This window comes from Ornithorhynchus anatinus, chromosome 7 (genome assembly GCF_004115215.2).
Source record: "Ornithorhynchus anatinus isolate Pmale09 chromosome 7, mOrnAna1.pri.v4, whole genome shotgun sequence".
NCBI classification, from domain to species: Eukaryota; Metazoa; Chordata; class Mammalia; order Monotremata; family Ornithorhynchidae; genus Ornithorhynchus; species Ornithorhynchus anatinus.
In genome coordinates, this window is record NC_041734.1 from 17,457,385 (window position 1) to 17,476,321 (window position 18,937).

General features: G+C 42.0%; 1 non-coding gene across 1 annotated transcript; it reads right to left on the reverse strand.

Annotated features, from left to right (window-relative positions):
• Nucleotides 1-17,558: 17,558 nt before the first annotated feature.
• LOC114813560 lies at nt 17,559-17,696 on the reverse strand. Its single transcript, XR_003761277.1, has one exon. It is a non-coding gene; the product is annotated as a small nucleolar RNA SNORA7 (small nucleolar RNA).
• Between the last annotated feature and the right edge of the window lie 1,241 nt (nt 17,697-18,937).

The window sequence follows — 18,937 nt, forward strand, 5'->3', positions numbered from 1 at the left end:
ATTTAATGCTCCAGTTGTTTCCTGGGTCACTAGAAATATCTGGCCAGAAGTTTCATTGAAAGAAAACCCAGGGATCATATCATCCAAGGAAATAATGGTCTGTTTTGTTTCTCTTTATCAGCCTAGACTTAATAATAATAATGGTATTCATTAAGTGTATATTATGTGCCAAGCACTGTTCTAAACTCTGGGGTAGATACAAGGTAATCAGTTTGTCCCACATGGGGCTCATAGTCAATCCCCATTTTACAGATGAGGTCCCTGAGGCACAGAGAAGTTAAATGGCTTGCCCAAGGTCATACAGGAGACAAGTGGCATAACCGGGATTAGAACCCATTTCCTCTGACTCCCAAGCCCCATGCTCTTGCCCAACCCCTTGATACCATGTGACCCTCCACTTCAGTGGCACCAACGCCCACGAACACTCACCTTCTCAGCAGTGGCCTTAAGAGCCAGTGAGTCTATCAATAGGCTCCATTCTGTCTCCATTCTTTTCTACTTAAATCCTGGACAAGTCCCTTCCAGTGTTTTTGACTGACTGGTCTGGGCCTGAACAGTGCTGTTTTCCAATCTGGAGCGTTATATCAGGGTTAATGTTCCCTTTACACAATTGTCTCTCTCATCGCGGCCTGTTTCTATGATCCCAGAGATAGTCCAGACGCTTATCAGTGATCTGTCAAATCTCCAAACGAACAACTCTCCAACAGCTTTTTGGGCTCTGACACATGGCATTACTGCTTTCATCTTTTCCTCCACACATATGTAGTTATTTACAGCATATAATGAGCATGAACTTTGTGCTCGGCACTGGGGTGCATTTCCCTTCATGTTTCACTGCATATCAGTCTTCAATTCTGGCCCATATTTCCCTAATTCCATATTTCACCTGATTTGTACGCATCCATCCATGCCTCAAAAACTTCCAGTGGTTGCCCATCCATCTCTACATCAAGCCAAGTCTACTGACCATCCCTCCGCTCTCCTCACATACATATCTTCTCTCCTTCCCTACTGCAACCCAACCTGCACACTTCACTTCCCTTACACCAATCTACTCACTGGGCTTTGATCTCATCTTCCTCACCAACCAACCCCTTGCTCACATCCTCCCTCTTCCTTGGAACTCTCTCACCACTTGCTCCGTCTTCAAAGTTCTACTAAAATTGCATCTCTGTCAGGATGTCTTCCTTGACTAAAATCTAATCTTCTGACTCCTTTCTCCCTCCTTTCTGTGTCACTTTAGTCCATACCTTTGGTATTCACACCATCCCCCCTGCATAGCACATACGCACGTATTGGTCAGTGGTAATAAATGAGCACTTGCTGTGTGCCAAGGACTGAACTTAGCGCTTGGGAAAGTATCACACATCAGATTTGGTAGACATGTTCCCTCTCCACGTGGGTTGTGCCTGGACCACTTAAACTAGACTGTAAACTTTCCCCTTTAGGCTCTAAGTTTCTTGTGGACAGAGAACACATCTATCAACTCTTTTGCATTAATAATAATCATGGTATTGTTAAGCGTTATGTGTCAAGCCTAAACACTGGGGTAGACTAGCTCATCAGGTTGGATACAGTACCTGTCCACATGAAACTCACAATCTAAGAAGGAGTAGAATTTGATCCCCATTTCACAGATGAGGAAACCGAGGCATAGAGAAGTTAAGTGACTTGCCCGAGCTTATACAGCAGAAAAGTGGTGGAGCCAAGATTAGAACCTGGGCCCTCTGACTCCCAGGCCCATGTCATTTCCACTAGGCCAGCTGCTTCTCTGTACCACCTGAGCGCTTAGTCAAGTACTCTGCATATAGTGGATGCTCAGTAAATCTAATTGATGGATTGACTGACTGACTGGGCTTCCCCAAGAGCTACCAGCCGCAGCATCCTTTGAAGGGATCACTTTTCTGGCTTCACCTTTTCCTTTCTCAATCAATCAATCATATTTATTAAGAGTGTACTGTGTGCACAGCACCATACTAACAGCGTGGGATAGTACAACAGAGTTGTTTGACATGTTTCCTACACATAAGGCGCCTTCAGCCCGAATTTTACTAAGCGTTTGGGAGAGTACAATACAACAGAGTTGGCAGACTCATTGCTTGCCCACTAGGAACTTTGAGTTTAGCACCTACAATCTAGCTTAAAGTTTAGGGTTCGAGTGTGATAACGTTACCCTATTCTTCTATTCTACTTTCTCAGTTGTTCAGTGCAGTGCACAGCACAGGTGTTCAATAAACGCTATTGAATGAATGTTTGAGAATGCCAATCGGCGAAGCCTAAAGAAACTCCGATATGCAGAAAAAATAATCTGGGAGGGAAAATGCTTTAGATCTAGGAGTCAGCCTGACTTGTTGCAAGTGTTCTAGCTATTGAATACATCAGAATTGGCAACTACAGACTTTAAGAAGAAAATAAAGCATGTTTTATCCCCAAATCATGAAGGTCTGATATATAAAACTGCAGCACTCACAATCTGTGGAGCAAAATGTATTGAACCTAAGCCCATTCCGGAGCCTCAGAAATCAGATATCCCAGGCAAGTGGCAAGATCAAGCAAAGGTCAGATTTTATGCTCCCCCCAAAATCAAGGATTAAATCATGAGAGCTGTCATCATTAACGGCCCTATAATATATTTCCTTTTCACTACAAAGCCATGGCCCTAGATTTTGTTTCTGTGGTAACAAGCCAGGGTGGTATCAGAATTATGATGTAAATGAATAGCTCATCATGTACCCTTCTGATTCACAGTCAGTAAAGGACAGCACTAGGAATTTAGCTATATCTTCCCTCAGAATATCATTAAAGAACAAAGAAAAAAGTGTTTGGCTGCTGACAGAGATTATTCTGCATATTTGACAAGATACTGATAATGAGAACACTGAATGAGCCCTCCTCCTTCTCTCTTTTTTCTTGATTTCTTTGCTTCTTGTACCTTTGTCCTTCAGAGATTACATCGAGTCTGAAATATTTATGAAAATGTTGAAACCAGAGATTGAAATGAGAATTGAAATACACAGAAGGAAATAGATTCTACACAAATTTTGGATCCAAGACTTTTTTCCCCTCATTTTTTTCCCACTTTTCTATTTCCAAAGGTTACTGGCAGATGTGTGAGTGACTCAGTACAAGGTGCAGATATTTTCACACAACTGAGGATAAGTGTCCTTATAAGTGTAATATAATGAAGGTGAACTCGAGAGTGATAAAAAGACATCTCCCATTTTTATTTGTACAAGCCCATTTTCCCTCTGCTTGAGTGAACTCCCATTTAGTTACAATTCTACTTTTAAGATTAAATGCTGAAAAGTGACTACAGAAAATGACATCCTGGGGTTCAGTGCTTACTTTCCCCGAATGACTTCCATATCGTATTTGTCCAGCAGACCACGCCAAAAGTAGTTTCTCTAAGTCCCCAACCTAGAAACATGATGTTGATTTGTCAATCAAGCTGTATTCTTCCTGCTCTTACATAGTGTCATAAGAAGAAAAATTCAAAATCTGGAAAATACTGTTTGTGTGTGCGCGTGTGTGTGTGCGAGTGTGTGCTGGTGAGGCAGAACACAACAGAAAGAGTGGAATTCTCCCCAAAGTCTGTAATGAACTAAATAATAATAATACAGTTTGTGGTATTTGTTAAGCGCTAACTATGGGCCAAGCACTGTACTAAACACTGAGGGAGATACAAGATGATCAGATCCCCCAAGGGGCTTGCAGTTTAAGCAGGAGGGAGAACTGGTATTAAATCCCCATTCTGCCGATGAGGGAACTGAGGCCCGGAGAAGTAAAGACACTTGCCCAAGGTCACACAGCAGGTATGTGGCGGAGGCCGGGATTAAAACCCAGGTCTTCTGGTTCCCAGGCCCATGCTCTTTCAATTTAGGCCCCACTGCTTCCCTCCGATTGGCTAGAGAGGGAATAGATCCCTTCCTATAGGATTTAGCTGTACCAGGAAGGGACATTGACCCTAGGGTACAAAGAAACCGATAATTTTAGTAAGTTTTGTGCGATCAATCAATGGTATTAATTGAGGACTTGCTGGATGCAGAGCAAAATTTACTAGAATTTCTGAGATCAGTCAACTCTAGCATTCCTTTCCTCCCCTTTGCAGAGCTGGAGGGGAGAGTGGCAAAATATTGGGTTTAGCACAGGGAGATGGCATGAGAGATGGAAATTTCCTTCTTATATGGAGTCATACAATATCATACTGCTAAAAGCTGATGTCTCAGATGTTCCCTTACCTCAGGGTAATGCAATGACCCAACCAGAGTCAAAACAAGGCAGTAACTCATCCAGGGGTAAGAGACATCTTGTTTCCTTATCCTAAAAGATACTCAGGACATCCAGTCTCCCCCTGTCTGGTAGAGTTCTTGACCTGATTCCAGTAGTTTAGAACTTCATGGAAACTAGAGGGAAAGGTGGAAAAAGGACTATTTTCATGTCCAACTGTTAGGAGGACTTCCCAAAATAGTTGGACAAGCTGCCTATAGAGAAACTCAAGAACCACGTAAGCTTATGAGTGGGGAAGGGACTGAGAAAAGATTCCAATAAACTAGATTCGGTCATAGAAATGGAATCTCATTCAACTGAATAAAAGGAGAAGGAATAGGGAAGGTTGCAGAACCCACCTTCACGCATGAAGATCCCATTCCAAAGTGAACACCATTTGGGTAAATGGAACCGTTGTCATGGTCCCTCTGACGAGCTGGTGAGTTGTGGTGTGGTATGAGATGAGGCCATATCCACCCTCAGAATAAACTAGGAAAAAAAAAATATAACCTTACTATTCCGTAAGATAGTAAACCTAACCAGATTCAAAGAACAAAATTTCTGATGCAGGCAAAAAGAACAGAGGCAGGAGAAAATCCTTTAACAACTCAAATCTGAAATCTGACTGTCTGACCTCAGGTTTTATTTTTATTATTGATTGTTTTGCTTTTGTTGGGTAATTTTTTCCTCACATTGCTCTTCCTCCAAAGAAATAGTTCAATTTTTTTTTTTTTAAGCCTGGCATAGGAGAGAAGACAAAATGAGAAGTTATTCAGGAGGAAGATTTGCTTGGCAAATGCCTATATACTTGGTTTTGCTGTTTCGCTTTTGAAGATGTATTTTGCTTGGCCGAGTTATTTGTTCTCAGTGGCAGCCATTACATTGGTAAAGAAATAATATTAAAGGTGGCAAAACCACGTTCATCCTCCAAGCACTACGGCTCAACCAGAGGTAATGAAAAGTTGTTCTCAATGTTACCAGCCACTTCTAGGTGGGAGAAACCTGAGGTCTAAGGATTAGTTTACAATTATGAAAAGCAGAATGGCCTAGTGAGAATAGCTTAGGCAATTGCTTTCTCATCCCTCCTTTTCTACTAGCCTGCTGTGTTATTTGGGGAACATCACCTAATCATTCTGGGCTTCAGATTCCTCATCTGTAAATGGGGAAATCAGTAGGTTCCACACATACTGTTTGGACATTTTAAAGAGATCATGTTCTCTTGGAAACAGTAATGGAAAACCTGAAGACTATATTCATAGTCCAGTGATCTGGTGTGAATATGCATTGTAATATTAGAAAATTACTGGAGTCATTGTTCTGAACTTTTTTATGCTATTTATTGTTTATGTGCCAGGCATTGTGCTAAGTGCTGGGACAGACCAAAGCTAATCATGTTGGACATAGTCCCTGTTCCATATGGGGCTCACAGTCTTAATCCACTTTTTTATGGTATTTGTTAAGAGTTTATCATGGACCAGGCACTGTACTAAGCACTGGGGTAAACACAAACTAATCACGTTGGATATAGTCCCTGGTCCACATGAGGCCCACAGTCTTAATCTCTATTTTATAGATGAGGTAACTGAGGCAAAGAGAAGTTAAGTGTATTGCCTAAGATTAGACAGAAGTGGCAGAGCCGAGATTTGAAAGTACTGAGCATTCTGTAGTTTAAATCAAAGTCACTTATTTCAATGTGACTTTAGGCAACTGGCCTGGGTATTTTGCAAACCCAGAAAATGGATTTGGAAGCATGAAAAATGTTTGCTGCCAACTCCATTATAGTATTTATGAAGCACTGCACTAAGCGTTGGGGTAAAAGAAAGATAATCAGATTGAACACAGTCCCTGTCCCCTGTGAAGGTTATAATCTAAAAGGGAGGGAGAACAGGTGCTTTATCCCCATTTTGCAGTAGCAAAAACTGGGGACCAGATCAATTAAGTGATTTACCCAAGTCACAGAGTGGGTAAATGGCGGAACCAAGGACTAAAACCCAAATATGTGGATTCATGTCTTGGGCTCTTTCCACTAGATAAGAGGTATACATTGCTTCTCTTCCTAATCAAATGTAGCCCTCAGGTCTCTCCGTGTTTTCTACCAAGTTCTCTACCTGAAGTATTTTCATGACTTCAGAACGAAGCAGTTAGTGAAGAGATAAATGGTCAACTAATCGCATCAAAGGAAAACTTTGGAAGAGTGGCATTTTAATGGTCTTGGTAGTTCCAAACCTCAATCTCAATTCAAAATACAATCACATCTAATCACAGATTTCATTTCACTTGAGGCAAGTACATTAGTCCCATAGAGTTGAATTTCCCTGATTTGCTCTGAAGCCTCTGACCCAACGGCAAGGGCTTTTGGGAATCAGTCATCTCTGAGCTGAACTGAGGGGTTGGTGTTGAGAAACTGGACAGAATGGATAGAACAAAATCTACTTTAGGAGTACGGAAGGGTAAATAGAACGGGGACCAAATGGGTAGAACACCTGTGGTATTTATTGAGCTCTTACTGTGTGCAGGGCACTATACTAAGCGCTTGGGAGAGGATAATTCAACAGAGTTGGTAGACAGGTTCCCTGCCCACAAGGAGCTTAGAGTGAAGAGTTACTGTTCTTCTTTTTTAACAGCATTTGTTCAGCACTTTTTATGTTCCACGCATTGTATTAAGTGCTTGGGTAGATACAAGGTTGGGCAAAACACAAGGGGCTCATAGTCTTAAAACCTGTTTTACAGATGAGATAACTGAAACTCAGAAAAGTTAAGTGACTTGTCCATGGTCACACAGCAGACAATTGGCCGAGCTGGGATTAGAACCCAGGTCTGACTCCCAGGCCCTTACTCTGTCCACTAGGCCACACTGTTTCCATTGCTCTCAGCTCATATGACAGGAGTAATTCCCTGAACTTTAGACCCCTGAAATTCGTATAATAAAGAAGTACCATGTTCTGTGCCCATAAGGAATTTACAATTTAATTGTGCTGCTTCTGTCTTCCCTTCCTTGAACCTCCCTATTAGTTAAATAAGGCGGCTGTGGAAAGGCCATATCACAGAACCTTAAAAAAGCACTTTCAAGACATTTTTTCCTTTAATATAGATATTCTTTGGGTTTGATCATAGATGTGATAAAACTTATGAGTGCTTTTTATGGAGAGAGCACTGTACTCAGTGCTTGGCAGGGTACGAATGGAAATACAACACATGGTCTCTGACCTCAAAGATATTACCATCAATTAATGGACATAGCCTGAAATCCAAATCCACTTGAAAGTGTTTTTCATTTCTCCATCATTCAATTGACAGTATTCACTGAACATGTTCTGTGTTCTGAGCACTGCACTGTGCTAAGCACCTGGGAGAGTACAACAGAGGCGTGAGCCCTTCCCTCAAGAACTTACACTCTTAAAACTTACTTAATCCTCCATTTCTTTGGAGAAATGAGAAATAAAGTATGTGGGAGTCTTTCAAGATGTTCCAATTTGGCTGTGGGGTATCCACTATGGAGTAGTGGATAGAGCACTGGCCGGGGGAGTCAGGTGGTCATGCAATTCCAGCTCTGCCACCTGCCTACTGTGTGGCCTTGGGCAAGTCACTTTGCTTCTCTGTGCCTCAGTTACCTCATCTGTAAAATGGGGATTAAGACTGTGACTGTCCCTCTGTGGGACAGGGACTGTGTCCAACCCAATTATCTTGTGTCCATCCCAGCGCTTAGTACAGTGTGTGGCACAGAGTAAGCATTTAACAAATATGACTATTATTACTATTATTACTGTTTCTTTGCAGCGAGAGACAGGCAGACTCATTACCTGTTTTTTTCGGTATTTGTTAAAGCACTTAAAAGGTGTAAAGTACTGTTCTAAACCCTGGGGTAGATACGCTGCCTGTCCCACATCAGACTCATCCTCTAGTAGGAGGGAGAACAGCTGTTGAATCCCCATTTTGAAGTTGAGGAAACTACACCACAAAGAAGCTGTGACTTGCCTAGGGTCACAGCATACAAGAGGTGGAGCTGGGATTAGAACACAGGTTCACTGGCTCTAAGGCCCGTACTTTATCCGCTAGGCCACACAGCTTCCTAATATGCCACACAGCTTCCTAATATGCCACACTGCTTCCTAACCTTAAAAGCTGTCCTAAATTTATGATTGAAAATTCATTTGAAATCTATGGAACAATTATGTTTCATACAGGGCACAAAGAGCTAGTCTGTCTGTGCTACTGTCAACAATTTTCCTCATCCACACCGTCAGCATTAATTTTACCTAGATCTCACAACCTTCTTTGCTCTTCAGTTTACATTTTGTTTTATAACCTAATTAACACCCAATGAAATGGTCTTTATGATGAAAGAACACCGTCAAACCCCACATTTATATAATATTCTAAATAGGCTTCCAAAGGTCTAAGAATGTAATGTATTACTACAACCAATTCCCCCCCAACCCCCTTCTTTTGAATTCAGTATGTGGATTTGCTTTGTTTCCGGATGGAGATTGTTAGTCTACCTATAATAATCCAGAGAGCGGTGGAGAATTAATTTTATATTTCTCCAACCTCATGGAAGGTAGGCTTTTTTTTTTCAGAAATATATCTTGTTTACTGACCGAATCTAAATCAGGTCAGGGGAGAAAAGTGATGCAAGCATGTTTATGAACCTTTTTTTGACCATTTGTTACCCTAATAAGTCTTTCAGGCTTTACAGGTGACAGAGATGCTACTAGCTGCCCAAGGGGGAATGCTTTTTCTTTCTGCCAAGGATCACAAGAATCTAAATTCACCACTCCCAGGAGCTGAGGATGGGCAGAAGGACTGATCACATAGCCCACAGCCTCTGCTTCCTGCAACCCCATGAGGCTCCATTCCACTCTGACCTCAGGAGCTGCAGGAAGTGATCTGCTCTTTGAATTCCCTTTTCACACCCCAAGATCCCAATATGCCTCTAAGAACTGGTTATGGGCAAAGGACATGTCAGTTAATTCTGTTGTCTTAAACACTCCCAATTGGTTAGTACAGTGCTCTGAACATAGTACGTGCTCAATAAATATCATTTATTGATTGATTTCCTCCTTAACACTGAGAATACTGGTGCAGTTTGTAACCAGGAACCACATGTCCAAAGCAGTAAGGAGTTTGAAAATTGCCCTCGCTTTTTGTGCTTCTTACTGTCCATATTTTTATGGTTTCATTTTAATAATTAAAAAATGATATACATTGAGTTCTTACTAGGTGCCGGGCACTAAGGTAGATACAGCATAGTCAGATTCTGTATCTGTCAGTCAGTCAATAGTGTTTACTGAGCACTTACTGTGGAGATCTGTCCCTGTCCTACACGGGTTCACAGTCTAAAATGGAGGGAGAACAGGCAGTGAATCCCCATCGTACAGAGGAGAGAACCAGGGCCCAGAGAATTTCAGTGATGTGCCCAAGGTCACACACCAGGCAAGTAACAGTGGGAGGATTTGGTCTCCTTAATTCCAAAGCTGTGTTCTTTCCATTGGTCCACTTCCCCTCATTTCAGCTTGTTTTCCTTGGGTCTGCATCATATTGCTATATATGATATAGGAATGAAGGTGGACACACATGCCAGTCTTCTCCCTCTTAGATCACGATACGTCAGGGACTGTGTTTCCATTGGATTTCCTTCTAATTATCCCAGCATTCCGTGCCAAACTTGGCACACTGTAAGAGCTTAACAAATATTCCTAATTATAGTAATAATGATAATCTGTTTTGTCAATGTGAATTAGAACGATTCCAGATTCATTCTGGTGGAATGAAATACCCCACCTAAAACAAATCACTTTTTCAAAATATGCATTCTTTTCACTTTTTTTTATTTCACTGGGTGTGTTCACTGGGAAACAGTCAGACCTACTGGAAAAGGGCACAGGACTGAAAGTGAAGAGACAGAGGTCATAACCCCAGATCTTTCTCAGCCCCTGGCCTAATGTGAGACTTTGGACAAGCCACTTATTGTCTCTGTGCCTTAGTCCCAATTTCTTCATCTGTAAAATGGGCATAAGAGATCTGCTCTCCATAATTTCTAGGCTGTCAATCTCATCTGATTGTCCTATATCTACCCCTGTGCTGGTTACATAGCAAATCATTAACAGGTATCATAAATGAATTAAACTGCTCTGAGTTACATTTTAGCATTAAGGTGTGGTAGACTGTAAGTTCTAGACTGTGAGCCCATTGTGGACAGAGAATATGTCTAAAAAACTCTGTTGTACAGTACTTTCCCAAGCACTTTCCCAAGTGCTCTGCATGTAGTAAGTGCTCAATGAATAATAATAATAATAATAATGTTGGTATTTGTTAAGTGCTTACTATGTGCAGAGCACCATTCTAAACACTGGGGTAGATACAGGGTCATCAGATTGTCCCACGTGAGGTTCACAGTCTTAATCCCCATTTTACAGAAGGGGTAACTGAGGCACAGAGAAGTTAAGTGACTTGCCCACAGTCACACAGTTGACAAGTGGCAGAGCCAGGATTTGAACTGAATCCCAGAGTTGGTAGACAGGTTCCCTCTCCACAAGGAGCTGACAATCTAGAGGGGAAGACAGACATGAAAATAAATTTCAGATATGGATGAAAGAGCTGTGGGGTAGGGGGGAGGTGAATAAAGGCACAAAGCCAAGTGCAAGGGTGATGTAGAAGGGAGAGGGAGTAGGGGAAATGAGAGCTTAGTCAGGGAAGGCCCCTTGGAGGAAGTGTGATTTTAGGAGGGCTTTGAAGGTGGGGAGAGTGATTGTCTGTTAAAAGTGAAAGGGAAGGATTTGGACTAGGGGTTGTTGGAGAGATATACGAGATTGACAAAGCCCCATCTCCTCTAAAGAACTATGCTGGTTGAGCAGGAGGGGGTAAAAACGAGAAGCAGTATGGTGTAGTGGATAGAGCATGGGTCTGGGCGTCAGATGGTCATGGGTTCTAATCCCGACCACCACTTGTGTGCTGTGTGACTTTGGGCAAGTCACTTCACTTCTCTGGGCCTCAGTTCCCTCATGTGTAAAATGGGGATTGAGACTTTGAGCCCCATGTGGGACAGGGACTGTGTCCAAAACCGTCTGCTTACATCCACCCCAGCACTTAGTAAAGTGCCTGGCATGTAGTTGAGTGCTTAACACATACCATTATTATTGTTATTATTAATGAAAACCCAATTAAAGATGCAATTGTTTCCCCAAATGTAAGGTCTTTAGTGTGTAGGTTGAGGCCAGATCCAACTGATTCGGACAGGTAAAGAGACTCTTTCCCACACTGGAGTTATCATTCATTCTAACTGCCTTTTAGACAAATCTGCTGCCTGCCTCTCCACCCTAAGATGAAGGAGTAACACTGATATATCCATCGAGAAATTGAACTACCCAGTGCACGAGGTAAATATATTCTGTGGTCAGAGTCAGAGGCTGAAGGTGGTATATTTCATGTCCTTTGGAAGGGAACAGAAAAAAAAATATCTAGGTTCAAAATAATGTTGTCTCGTTTTGCCATTTTTCCTCGTGTCTTGAGGTTTTTTTTTTAACAAATGCCATTTTGTGGGAGGATATGGCCATTTCTCCAGCTGCATTCACCAATTTCCAGCAAGCAGTAGGCTTTGGTGTGAACATTTATTTACATTCTTCCTGATTAAATCTTTTCGGTGGCTAAAGCAATATAGAGCAAAAGGCCCGCCTCAGCACGGAAGAGATTAGAAACTCTACAAGCTTTGAATTACCTGCTTTTGAGTCAGCTCAGGGCATTATGAGTTTTGAAATGGTTATTTTCCTCCTGAACTCTGATTAAGTCTGGCTTTATTCAGACAAAATGAGTGCACCATCAGCAGCCATTAAAATGGAACTCCGTTCTTCAGGCTATTCACCAGAAGGACATTTCTTTATCCTCAGCCTGATGTTTGAAAATGGCTAAAGGTGATTTCCTATTAATTGTCGTCCCTACATTTATCCCTCCTTGCCCTTGCAGATTCCTGTCACTAGAGAATTATTAACTTTCCAAAATACTGGATCTGATTTTCATGTCCCTTGGACCTCTCTCTATGAATTTCTATTGCATATGGAGAAGTAATGTGGCCTAGTGGAAAGAGCACGGGCCTGGGAGTCAGAGCACCTGGATTCTAATGCTGAATCTGCCACTTCCCTGCTGGGTGACCTTGGGCAAGTCGCTTAACTTCTCTGTGCCTCAGTTCCTTGATCTGAAAAATGGGGATTCAATACCAGTTTCCCTCCTACTGAGATTGTGAATCCCATGTGGGCCTTGATTAACTTGTATCTACCCCAGCACTTAGTACAGAGCTTGGTTCATATACCACAATTATTATTAATTACCATGGAGAGTCCATTAATTTCACAAGGAGCCCTTCAAGGGCAAAACAGACACACTGACTGGGTAGTAGGCTTAATTTAATTTTTTCTACACATTTTTCCTCAGATCGATTTTGCCTCTGATGGAATCCTCATGAGATCCATTAGATTGTAAATTCTCCCTCTAGACTGTGAGCTCCTGGGGGGTAAGGATCTTATCTACCAACTCTATTGTATTGTACTCTCACAAGCGCTCAATACAGTGCTCTGCACATAATAAACACTTAATAAATACTATTGATTGACTGAATGATGCAAGGAGCAGCTACTACTTTGCCTAGTTGTATGAACTAAGACACAATCAGGTTTAATGAGGCCAAAATCCTAGCCCACTGAAATTTAGTTTTGAATAAGCTCTCAAAGAGTACATTAAAGAGATGAGTTCCAGTCTCCTTAAGGGATAGAGAGGATTTGCACAGATTTGGGAAAGGGTTCTTTTGGGGTGTAGAATCATACAATCGGTCAATCATATTCACTAGGAGCTTACTGCTTACTATGTGCAGAGCACTATAATAAGCACTTGGGAGGGTACAATACAACAAAGTAGACAGGTTCTCTGCACACACAGTGAGTTTACAGTCTCGTATACCCATGATAAACAAAAAAAAAAACACAAAAAAAAGAGAAAACATTTTCCTAGGGCTGGTGGACAAAGCCAAACAAGGATTTTCATTAAGGTATGTTGTTGTATAGACAAGCAACTCAGAGGAAACAGAGTTGGTCCAATTTCCTGTCAAGAGATGTCCAATCAACTAGGTAGATCATGGTCTTCCAACAGCAGCCCTTAGGAACTTAGCATATACCTAGTCACCTACTCTGTTCACATTTATTTAATCATCTTTCTATAACATAATTGAACCATTTCTCCCCACTCTAGACAGTAAGCTCCTTGTGGGGAGGGAAAGTGTCTAACAAATCTGTTGTAGTGTTTGAAGTGCTTAATACAGAGCTCTGCACACAATAAGCACTCAATAAGTATGATCGGTTGATTAATTCCCCTGCTCTGAATGTGTGTCAATAGTTTTACGTCTGCCTGTCACCCCTTTAGACTCTATGCACTTCGACCACAAGAAGCATTGTATTCTGTCATGCGCTTAGTATACTGCTATATATAAAGTAGGCACTCAGTAAATACCACTGAAGATGATAAACAGTTTCTTACTCAATCTACCCTTCTCTTACCTTTTCTCCTATTCTCCCTACCTCTGCCACACTGATTACTTCATGCCTGCTTTCTGCTATACTATACTCTGTAGTGGACAAAGCACAGACTTGGGAGACAGAAGGTCATGAGTTCTAATCCCGGCTCCACCACTCATCCGCTGTATGATCTTGGGCAAGTCACTTCGCTTCTTTGTGCCTCAGTTACCTCATCCATAAAATGGGGATTGAGACAGTGAGCCCCAAATGGGACATGAACTGTATCCAACCTGATTTGCTTGTATACACCCTAGTGCTCAGTACAATGTGTGGTGCATAAGTGCTTAACAAATACCACTGTTATTATTCTCGTGAGTTTGGAGAGACTCAAACCATCCCTGCTGCCATCTCTCTTCCCTGCTCCTAGGCCAGTACCCAGAATTTCATTAGAGAATGGTCCCTTAGTAGCTAACACAATTATAGATGTGCATTTTTTGTTTCCAGTCCAACCCAAGGATTGCTCATGCCATATTTATCTTGGCCATATTTAACTAGAACATATCTCCAAAACCAGGAAACCAGCATGTCTTAATAATCCTAACTAATGACTGTAATTATTATCATCACTTTGACCATCAACAGGGTATTATGTAAAACAAAGAAGACACAGACTTTACCCTAAGGACTTACAGTTCAAGAAATAATTATCACTGTGAGTGACAGAATGAAGCCATTCCAACCCAAAGGGACCAAGAAAAAACCAATTGTCACGAACAAGCGTGGCTTAATTCTAAAGTCAATATTTAACTCAATTTCCCAAAGTGCATCAGTTGAGTTAGAGAGGGATTCAACTTGACCACTAGGGGTAGGGATGAATATGGAAAACACATTTGAGCTTTGAATTATGGGAAGGATACATTTCTGTGGACAAGGAAGTTTAGATTCAACTTTGTGGGACACACCTATTCCACCTAGTAAACAGATATCTCCTCCTGTTTATTTTATGCTATTTGTTAAGCACTCATTATGTGTCAAAGATTGTTCTACCTGCCAGGGCAGATAGAAGTTCATCAGGTAGAACACAGTCCCTAACCTACATGGGGCTCACAGTCTGTGTTGAAAGGAATAATGATAATGATGGTATTTGTTATGTGCTTACTATATGACAAACACTGTTCTAAATGCTGGGGTAGGTACAAGATAATCAGGTCAGATACAGTCCCTGCCCCACATGAGGCTCACAGTCTAAGGAGGAGGGAGAATCAATAATTCATCTCCATTTCACAGATGAGGAAACTCAGGCACAAAGAAGTTAAATCACTTGGCCAAGGTCACCCAGCAGCTGAGGAACAAAGCCAGGATTAGAACCCAGGTCCTCTGAATCTCAGGCTTGGGCTCCTCTGACCACGCCCATGCTGGTACTCTATTCTGCTCCCATTTTCTTTTTCAGCATTCACACTACCTTTGGAAAATTTTGGAAAATCATTAAGTTTTGTCATCCAAAGGAGGGATTGATGGTCTAAATGGACTCATTGCGTGGCTTACAAAAAGGCCAGAAACCTATGAAACTCTGGAGCACCGTGACTTTAGAGTATATTGCCCTTATTTTAGCGCGGTATAATAATAATGACTGCAGTACTTGCTGTTTACGATACGCCACACACTGTAATAAACGCTAGGGTAGATACAAGATAATCAGGCGGGACCCGGTCCCTCTTCACATGGGCGCAGTCTTAGGAAGAGGGAGGAGAGGCACCGAACCTCCATTTTCAGATGAGGAAGCTGAGGCACAGAGAAGTTACGTGGCTTGCCTGAGGTCACACAGCAGGCAAGTGGCAGAACTGGGATTAGAACCCAGTTCTCTGACTCCCAGGATCCTGGGCTTCTCACTAGGCCATGTTGATTCCAGAGCAATCAGGGGGATGTTTGTCCCTCTGGATGGTAACTAGGCAGTGTTCTTTAGAGAACAGAGGACATAAAACAAACTAACATTTCCAAGCCTCACTCCTGGTGGCACGCCACAAAATATTTTTGAAATATTTGCCTAATCTTGCAATTTAGAAAGCATGAAAATGGCAAAAATCTGCCAACTGAAAATACTTCTGATAACATAGAATCACAATTCAGTAGATTTTTTTGCACTTCTTCAACTAATAACTGACAAAGGAGGCTTTGATCAAGCAGATTGGACAGATGCAAAAATTTTCACAGCAGACAGAAGCTCTTATCTTCAAGCTCTGAAATACAAAAGCCGTTCATAAAGATCACTCTGAAGGCCATTTTCCCCGTATTATGTAAGTTTAGGGATTACTGAGCACAATAAGGTGCGCGATAAAAGACACAAGACTTAAAGCATATTCGAGCGTGCCGTAATTCATTGCTGTTATTACCATTAAATGGCACACTGTCGTAGTAAACATCGCTCCGTATTCTAGAGTTATGTCTGTGGTTCTAGCAATTTTCAATTGTAAAAATCTTTCCCTAGAAAACGGATTAGTTTTAAAACAACCTAGGTAATCAGCTTAAATTGGCACTTTGCTCTGCTGCTTCTGAGAGGTTTGCATTTGAGCTGCACATGGCCCACTGGCTGGAATTCAAACCAGAGTTGCTAAAGTGAAGGTGGAGAGGAGGGAAGTTGGGATGCTTTGTGGCAGTACTGGCCCTGTGCTGACACAGGCTTGTTCAAATTTCTGCCGTCTTTGTGAGAAGCTAATTAAATCAGGTTTTAACCATGTTTTGTAAGGTGAATTTCTTCTCACCCTCATTAACTTAATTGATACAGTAGAACTTCCAAAGGCCCTTTCACCTTTGGTTTTCTAGATATGCGTTTTAGCAGCAGTCATTCAAAATCATTAAAATGATTTAGCGGACTATCAGGGTTCCTACTTAGGCCTCTTGCTTTTTTGTTTTAATGATTAACTCGATGCCCATTTAGCACAGGGCCTGCTTGAACATTTCTCTCTCTGATTTTAGTACTAACGGTTGGCTCAGAGCCACCTAAATGGGAAGCAGTGTGGCCTAATGGGTAAAACACGAGTCTGGGAGCCAGAGAATCTGTGTTCCTCCAAGTGACTGCTGTGGGACCTTGGGAAAGTCACTTAACCTCTCTGTGCCGCAACTGACTCATCTGTAAAATGAGCAGTGTGGCTCAGTGGAAAGAGCATGGGCTTGGGAGTCAGAGGTCATGCGTTCGAATTCCGGCTCTGCCACTTGGCAGCTGTGTGACTGTGGGTAAGTCACTTAACTTCTCTGTGCCTCAGTTCCCTCATCTGTAAAATGGGGATGAAGACTGTGAGCCTCACGTGGGACAACCTGATTACCCTGTATCTACCCCAACACTTAGAACAGTGCTCTGCACATATTAAGCACTTAACAAATACCAACATTATTATCATTAAAACCTCCTACTTACACTGTAAGTGGGACAGGGACTGTGTCCTAACTGGTTAACTTGTATCTATCCCAGTGCTTAGAAGAGTGCATTACACATAGTAAGTGACCAACAAATATCATACAAAATTAAAAAAACAAAAACAAAACACAACTCTCAGTATCATCAGGTTCCTTGTCTTGCCTTATGCCACTGAGTTCTCTCCAACCCATAGTGACTCCACGGCCACATTTCTCCCAGAACACCCAACCTCCATGTGCAATCATGCTGGTAGTGTATCCCTAAAAGTTTCTTGGTCAAAATACGGAAATAGTTTACACCATTGCCTTCTTCCAAACAGTAAACCTGAGTCTAGGCTCTCGACTCTCTCCCATGCTGCTGCTACCCAGCACAGGTGAGTTTTGACTTGTAGCAGATTGCCTTCCACTCGCTAGCCACTGTCCAAGCTAAGAGTGGAATGGATATGCCTCTGCTTGACTCTTCCTTCCATAGGTGAGACTGGTAGAGTACTGGAAACTCTCCAGGTGTGACCCTGAGAGGGGATCAGGTACCTACAGCACAGATAAAGCATACCTTTGGCAATCATAGATCATATGGGCTCCCTGGGCCATCTGTGTTAGCTCAGCAAGGGCTTAGACAGTCCTCACATGAACCTGGAGAATCAGAGCCATTGACTTGTCAGTGTCTACACCTCTCAGCAACCTGACTGGAACCATCCAACCATACACGGGCCCAAAAACATGATTATCCTATTTTATTTTAATGCCGGTCTCCCCTTCCCCCTGACCCATTGGCTGTAAGGTCCTTATGGGCAGGGATGGCATCTGCCAAGTCTATTGTATTGTACTCTCCCAAGAACTTAATTGAAAGCTTTGCCCACAGTAAATGTTCAGTGAATACTATTGATGGATCCACGCTATCTTCTCCCTCCTTAGCCTCTCTTTGCTCTTGTTATACCTCGACTTGCCCTGTGCTCCTTCAATCCTTCATTCATTCATAACAGCATCCATCTTTCAATCCTCCCGAGTCCAACTCATTACTCATGGTCCTGTTCCTATCTGGAACTTCCTCCACTTTCAATTCCAACCCACCATGTCTCTCCCTGACATTCAAAGCCTTCCAGAAAGTTACCCCCTCCAAGAGTCAGTTCATGATAAAGCACACCTTGTCTGTGTACCCTCTAAGCACTGTGATACTCCCCAGAGCCCTAGAATGTGAATGTGAATGTTTCTATTCTCTACAATTTCACCTCCTCATAACCTATTTTAATGTCTCTCTTCCCCTGTAGGATGTAAGCGTCCTGTGGTCAGGGATGGCATTTGCCAGCTGTTGTATTTTTCCCAGCACTTAGTACAGTACTCTGCACCCAGAGAGAGCTCAATAAATACCATGGGTTTATTGATTGATTGATGTTTATATGCTTCTTCAATGTGCATTTTGTTTTTATCATTTGTATCTATGCTCTTATTCTTTTAACTACTGAATCTTTGGCAATTTATTTCTTCTTGTCTCCCCATTAGATAAGGACTTCCTTAACCTCTAAGTATTTGACTTATGCCTGTATCAATCAATCATATTTATTGAGCACTTACTGCGTGGTTCATTGTCCTAAGTGCTTGGAGACGTATGATGTAATAGAGTTGATAGACATATTTCCTGTCCAGTGAGCTTATAGTCTAGAGGACTAATCAATCAAACATGTTTATTGAAAGCTTAGTGTGTGCAGAGCATTGTACTAAGTGCTTGGGAGAGTACAGTGTGACTGAATTGGTAGACATGCTCT